The following is an 8,063-nucleotide window of genomic DNA, read 5'->3' on the forward strand; positions in this document are numbered from 1 at the left end:
ACTCTGTTTCAAAAAAAAAAAAAAGAATGACTGTGTCTTCTCTATGTTCACATTCTGTCTTCTCTGCCTCACCTTTCCCTAAAACAAGATGTCATTGAGACTGTGTGTTGAAAATGGAAGAACCATGTCATGGAAGGAGCCTGGATCCTGAATCACCACTTGGAAGAAAGCAGATCAAGAGAATGCCCAATTATGAGCACCTGCTTTCGACTTTGTGTGATTGAGAAATAAATATTAATTGCATTAAGCCACCAGAATGTAGATTGTTACATCAACTAGTGCTAATTGACTTGACTAATAAGACTGCTAAGTTTTGAGTTACCTTTGAGATATCAGTCATAGAGGAGGCAGTTGTAAGTACTAGGTGGTTGGAAGAAGCTGGAAAAATAGCTTGAATATCATCAGAGGTCCCCAAGCTTTTGGGAGCTTCCATTCTTAGCTATCATGTTACCAAAATGCACATGACATATACATCAACCCATCCAATAATTTAAAGTAAGTTTTCTATATTAATACTTGGGAATTTTAGTTGCTGTTTCCTGTTCCAGTCTATTGTTTTGCTGTGGCTTTTAAGACATTTGAGAGCTATTGTATAATACAATTTACTAAATGCCCAAGTTGACATCACTCATGATAAAGGCAACTTCTTGAGGGTTTCTTTCTGCTCACATATTAGTGGTTAAGATAGATCTGGAGCCAAGCTACCTGGATTTGAACCTCAGACCTGACAGGTTTGTGAACTTCAGCAGGCTGGTTAATCTTTCTGGACCTAAGTTTCCTTCAATAAAATGAAAAGTTTTTTTTTTTCTTTCTTTTTTGAGGGAAAAATCTAGAGAAAAAATGAAAAGTTTTCCTCCATTGAAAATGAGCGTAATAATAGAACCGACTCAGAAGGTGGTTGTAAGAATTAAAGGACATATATGTAAAACACTAGAATTGGGACTGGCATGTAATTCTATGTAAGCGTTAGCTGTCATTTTTATTTTCTCTTGTATCACTTTACATCTCAAACCTTCCCATTTTTGCATGGGAGGAGAAAACACAAGCATAAAAAATATGTTTTTGTTTTGTTTTTTGAAAGAGACGGGGAAATTGTGATGGTCATGGCTTGAAGATGCATGGAGAAAGACAACTGGAACTTGGAGCTCTACTGCTGTGCTGGAATTTTCTTCTGACCCTTCCTACATCAGTCATGATCTGCAGCTGAGAATTGTCACTCAGTGCTAACACGACAAAATATGTGAGTTTGCCCAAATTGTCATTTTCATTGGTTGGGATGTATATTTTGGTATGATTATTTGATGCTTGTAAATCAATATTACAACATATTTGTACATATTGTACACATGTATACATATATTATTACATATTTGTTTTATGATTAAAAAATCATGACATGTGAATGTGTTTATATTTGAACACCCTCTCAGAAATAAACATCCACCTCTCACTTAAGTTGGACTGTTTAAGTACTCCCTTGTGCATGGAACTGTTCAACGTTGTATAAAACAAGTTAAACAAATATGGCCCCTGCCCTCAGGAATGTGCAACATGAAAAGAAACAGATAGTCACTTTCCCAGAGTCCACATGTTGGTAAAAGCACAAGCCAGGAACACATCGATCAAATATTTTTAAGACCCATATGCATTACAGTTAATGATCCTTATTGTTATAAGACTGGGAACGTGCTGGTGGCCAAAAATTAATAGAGCAACAAAAGTCAGTAACTTTTCTAAGCAAGTATATTGGTTGCATTGGTAGATTGGTTATGTATAAACCTTTTTGAGAAAACACTGATAATATGTACCTGTGTGTACATATAAATATCCATTTATTTATTTTTTGAAGAAATGTAGACAAGGGCTTCTGGGAGACCCCGGAATAGCGGGCATTCACATTGCTCATAGTTATTGATTATTGCTCTGACATCAGGTACTAGTCTGCCACCATTTCTGCACACTCTGTGGGCCTGTGTATGGAGAACTTTGCGGGATCAAACTCTGGTCACTCTTTTTTGGTTCTTTCCTCACTCTCTGCCTCCCTGGGTGGCCGGTAGTTCTTCCCCTTCTCATTTACCAGGATTTAGCCTTGACTTGGACACCTGATTCTCATCTGCAGGGGGATGGGGATGGGTGGGGGAGACTAGATCTAAGTCTGTGCCACACGCAATAATGTGCAACACTGAAGTCATCAAGCCCAACATTTCTCAATATTTGTTCTGGCAGAGATAGGGAGCCAGAGCTGATCTCTTGTTTCAGGGAATCAGAAATCATGTTGTAAAGAGAGGGGAATGGGTTTTTATAATAAAAGTATGCTGGATTTTGTCAAATGCTTTTTCTGCATCTATTCAGAGAATCATATGGTCTTTGTTCTTGCTTTTTTTAATTTATGTGGTGAATTGCGTTAATAGATTTGTGTATGTTGAACCAGCCTTGCATCTCTGGGATAAGGCAAAACTGGATATCCACATGCAGAAGATTGAGACTAGATCCTCACCTCTCACAAAAATCAACTCATGTTGGATAACAGACTTAAACCTTAAGGCATGAAACCTTAAGAATTCTGGAAGAAAATGTTGGGAAGAGTCTTTCAAACATTGGCCTAGGCAAAGAATTTATGAAGAAGACCTCCAAAGCAATCACAGCAGCAACAAAAATAAACAATGGGACCTGATCAAATTAAAAAGCTTCTGCACAGCCAAGGAAACTATCGTTAGAGTGAATAGACAATCTATAGAATGGGAGAAAATATTTGCTTTCTATACATCTGATAAAGGGCTGATAACAAGAATCTATATAGAACTTAAGAAAATCAACAAGAAAAAAATCAAACAATGCCAGCAATAAATGGGCAAAGGACATGAACAGAAAATTTTCAAAAGAAGACAGACTAATGTCCAGAAAACATATACAAAAGTGCTCAACATCTCTAATCATTAGGGAAATGCAAATCAAAACCACAATGAGATATTACCTAACTCCATTGAGAATGGCCTTTATCAAAAAGTCCCCAAACAACAAATGCTGGCATGGATGTGGAGAGATTGGAACACTCTTACACTGCTGGTGGGACTACAAATTAGTATAACCCCTGTGGAAAGTAATTTGGAGACATCTCAAAGAGCTAACAATAGAAATACCATTTGGTCCAGCAATCCCACTACTAGGCATCTACACAAAGGAAAAAAAAGACATACTATAATAAAGACATCTGTGCTGAATGTTTACAGCAGCACAATTCACAATTGCAAAGATGAGGAAACAACCCAAGTGCCCATCAATACATGAGTGGATTAATAAAACATGGTATATGTATACCACAGAATACTACTCAACTACAGAAAACAATGGTGATCTAGCACCTCTCATATTACCCTGGATAGAGATTGAGCCCATCCTTCAAAATGAGGTATCACAGGGTGGAAAAACATGCACCACAGGTACTCGCCATCACATTGGTACTAACTGACCAACACTAAGGTGTTCACATGGTAGTAATACTCACTGGGTGCTGGTCAGGGGTGGGGTGGGGGGAGGTAAACCCACAACTAATGGAAGCAGAATGCACTGTGTGGGGGAGGGACACGCTTGTAGCCCTGGCTTGGGCGAAGCAAACACATATCATGTAACCAAAATATTTGTACCCACGTAATATCCTGAATAAATAAATAAAGACTTAAAAAGAGAGGGGAATGAAAATGACTACACCCACCCTCAGGTCTAGAGGGCAGGAGGTTTGCAGGGCAGTAAGTTCAGCCTTCCTTTGCTCATCCACTTGGCAAATTGCAACTCCTCCTTCAAGTTTCAACTCAAGGTTCAATAAAGTTCCTTCTCTTCCCCCAGGCTCATTCTGAAGCTCCTACAGACCTCCATGGTGACATCCTTGGTTTACCAGCTTCTTACCTCAGCACCGGGAGCACCTGTGTCTTAGGTAGCTCTCCCCAGCACCTAGCACAGAGCTTGTCGCCTTATAAACAAAGGCCAACCATAGCAGGTTGGCTCTGCCTTACTTTTGTCTCTTGATATGCATCTGTCAGAAAATGGAATAGCCTAATTCACTGGGGCTGAAGGAGGGTCATTTGTTGGTCACAAAAGTTAAGGATTTTTGTTGCTTTATTAATTTCTGAAATACCACTTAACTACTGTACCATCAACACAAAACAGGATATTTTAGTGGCTAAAAGGCAGTGTAACCCACTGGATAAGAATGTGGATGCTAAAGTAGGCTGCCAAGTTTTGACTCTGCCATTTAGTAGCTGTGTGACCTTGAGCAAGTTCTCTAACCTTTCTATGTCTGGGTTTCTTCATTTGCAAAACAGGCTTACCCATCTCCTGGTGGTGTGAGAATTAGAGGAATTCATATTTGTAAAGTGTTTAGAACTTGCAAAAGTGCCAAGAATAGAGAGGAGTTCAATCCATCTTTGTCGATGAATAAAATTATTTTAAAATTCTCAGTTCATTGTTAAAGATGATATTTAAACACTCTTCTTTTTTCTTCTTTCAATTGCCTACTTTTATGTTCTGGTTTAGGCTAGGTATTTAAAAGTATCACTTTCTGGGTTATTATTGCTAGTTTATAATAGATTCTCATTCTGACAAAATATTAAACCCAATTTGAAGAGTTAGTACAAGTAAAGAGCTTTGAACAGGTGCTGATAAATATTAGCTAGTATTATATTATTATTCATTTGTTCATTCAACAAATATTTTTTGAACATCTTTTATATGCTAGGCACCAAGGATATATCAGGGAACAAAGACAAAAATCCTGTCCTCATGGAATCAACATTTTAATGGGCAAATAGACAATCTATATATTGAGTGTATAAAATGCATACCATATTTTACTGATTGTAAGACATGCATTTTCACATGTTATTATCTTGTAAGTTGGGATGCATCTTATAACTGGTAGCATCTTACAGTTATTATTGCTGGCATTTTTCTTTTGTGTCAATCAGTGACATCTTAGATTCAGTGTACTGTGATCTCCTGTTAGACATAATCAGTGATATGGAAAAATAAGGCAGAGAAGAAGACAGGGAACTTGGGGAGGTTTGCAACTTAAATGTGGTATACCCCTGCATCTTTTTATGATAACATTTTAGAAATCAAAGGCCAAAATTATAAAATCATAATTTAAAAACATTATTAGTGCTAAATACAATGGAGCATCCTGAACAGAAAAAGAACATTAGTGGAAAAACTGGTGAAATCTGAACGGAGTCCGTGGTTTATTTAATAGTGCTGTGCCAATGTTAATTTCTTAATTTCTATGGTTATAGAAGACATTAACATTAGTGGGAGATGGGTGAAGGGTATATGAAAATTATCTGTACTATCTTTATAACTTTTCTGTTTATCTAAGTTTCTCCCTAAATAAAAAGTTTAAGAAAAAAAATGTTGTTAAGATACTTGAATCCACTCTGTTAACCAAGATATAACTGACTGGTTTGGTTACAGTTTTTTGTAAGATATTTTACCCAGTAGATACAGTCATGCATGCAGACAGTTCTGGACATCAGGGCCAAAGAGTACAGAAAATAAGAGTTTCCTGAACTAAAAATAACAGCAGCTAACATTTATTAAACACTTACAACATGCCCTGCATTGTTTTAAGTGCTTTGTGCGTGTTAACTTAACAAATCTCACAATAACCCTATGAAGTCAATATTATCATTATCTTTATTTTTACCGGCCAGGAAACTGAAGCCCAGAGAGATTAAGTAATTTACCCAATTTATACATCTAGGCAATGAGGGAACTGTGATCCATATTTAGCTGGAGCAATGAATGGCCTTCAAGGGGAGATGAACTTGACTTGTTCAAGGACCCAAAAGGCTGTTGGGGCTGAACTTGGAGAGTTGGGGGAATATGATAGGATGTGATGTGCAAGCAGTTGTTGGGGGCCAGGTCACGTGGAGTCCTATGGACAGCTTGGATTTTATTCCAAGTATAAGGAGAAGCCATCTGAATGTCTGAAGGAGGCGTGTGAAGTTTGAGATCTTTCTGGTTATGAAACAGAGAACGGGTTCAAGGGCCGGCAACCGAGCTGAGTTACACTGCAATGGCGATGAGGACAGGGATTTTGTGTCCCCTAATTTGGTTCTGTTCCATGCTGTTTGCAAACATTCCCCAATCACTAGACTCTTAGTGGCAAAACCACACCAACCTGGTGTCTTCCTGATACTGAATAGGTTTTGTTCACAAAGGATAGTTACCTAAAAGGAGCAACAAGCCACTTTCCAACTGATGTCCTTCTCCCATTTCTGCAAAATTACTTTGAAGGATCAGATATGGGGCTGAGATTCAGGGGCTCCTTTCTCAGCACAGGTGTTTTGTTTTGGCTTTTATTTGAGGTGCTCTTTTATTTTTTATTTTATTTAATTTTTTTTGAGACAGAGTCTCGCTTTGTTGCCCAGGCTAGAGTGAGTGCCGTGGCATCAGCCTAGCTCACAGCAACCTCAAACTCCTGGGCTCAAGTGATCCTCCTGCCTCAGCCTCCCGAGTAGCTGGGACTACAGGCATGCGCCACTATACCCAGCTAATCTATATATATTAGTTGGTCAATTAATTTCTTTCTATTTATAGTAGAGATGGGGTCTTGCTCTTGCTCAGGCTGGTTTTGAACTCCTGACCTGGAGCAATCCGCTTGCCTCGGCCTCCCAGAGTGCTAGGATTACAGGCGTGAGCCACCGCACCCGGCCTTTATTTTTTATTTTTAAAAATTAGGGTGTAATTTATAAATCATAGAATTCACTATTTTCATGTACAGTTCTGCAGTTCTCATCAAGTGTGTGTAGTATACATAGTCATATGACCAGCACCACAGTCAAGATACACAACAGTTCCTTCATCCACCAAAATTGCCCCATGCCTCTTTCTAGCGACCCACACCCCAGCCACTGAGAAACCACTCATGTGTTTTCTAGCCCAATAATTTTGCCTTCTCTAGAATATCCTATAAATGAAATAATACTGTCTGTAGCCTTTTGAGCCTGGCTTCTTTTACTTAGACTAATGCATTTGAGATTCATTCATGTTGCTGAGTGTATTGGTAGATGGTTCCTTTCTATTGCTGAGTAGTATTCCACTTTATGGATTTATTTATTCATTCACCAGTTGAAGTACATTTAGGCTGTTTCCAGTTTTTGATGATTATGAATAAAGCCACATATAGGTTTTTACGTGAACGTAAGTTTTTAATCTCTTTTCCTAGGAGTGAGATTCTTTTCTTGGGAGTGGGTTGTATGATTAGTGTATAGGTAACCTTATAAGAAACTTGCAAATTGTTTTCTAATGCAGAGAACACATCTCTGGAGAGAAAACAGAGAAAGCTATTGTCTTTATGGAACTCTCAAGAAAGCCATCAGCATCACAATGATGAACAAATTAGGTTGCAAAGGATCATCAAAATATTGGACTTTCAATCTTTTGAAAATATATTTCAAATTTCAATATTTTGATCCATCAAACATTGGATCATCAAATAAAGGACTTTAATGTCCCTTCAAATACCTGAAGGGACATTAAAGTGCTTTTGTTTTTCCTTCCTCTGTGACCCTGCTCTCCCAGGGGCACTCCCTTCACGGGGACACTGAGGACTGTTACAGCACAGGAGGGATCTATGCTGAGCACTTGCCTTCCGAAGAGGATTCTAGAAGTCCATTTTAGGGAGAACAGTTGTGAAAGTCAGAGCTTTTGATTCTCTGCTTTAGAAAAGGAAGGAAAAAGGCTTTTGGCAAATGAAATGAAGGAAAGGGCACAGTGTATATGCAATGGATTGAAAAGACAGACAAGAGAAAAAATTGGAATCATGCTGGCCAAGGAGGAGGTTGAGGCTGGGAGGTGAGGAGGGAACAGAAGAGCTGGGAGCCTGTTGCTCTCCCATCCTTCCCGAACCCAAGCATGACTTCCCACCTTAGAGACAAGACTTGGAGACTCATTAAATTGCCTGATGTGGACAACCAGCTGTGGACAACAGCTGTTCACTGCTGTAGCCCCAGCACTTACAACAGAGCCTCTGGCTCATGCATGCTTATTGCATGAGAATATCAATGAAA

The sequence above is a fragment of the Microcebus murinus genome, chromosome 20 (assembly GCF_040939455.1).
Source record: "Microcebus murinus isolate Inina chromosome 20, M.murinus_Inina_mat1.0, whole genome shotgun sequence".
Classification (NCBI taxonomy): Eukaryota; Metazoa; Chordata; class Mammalia; order Primates; family Cheirogaleidae; genus Microcebus; species Microcebus murinus.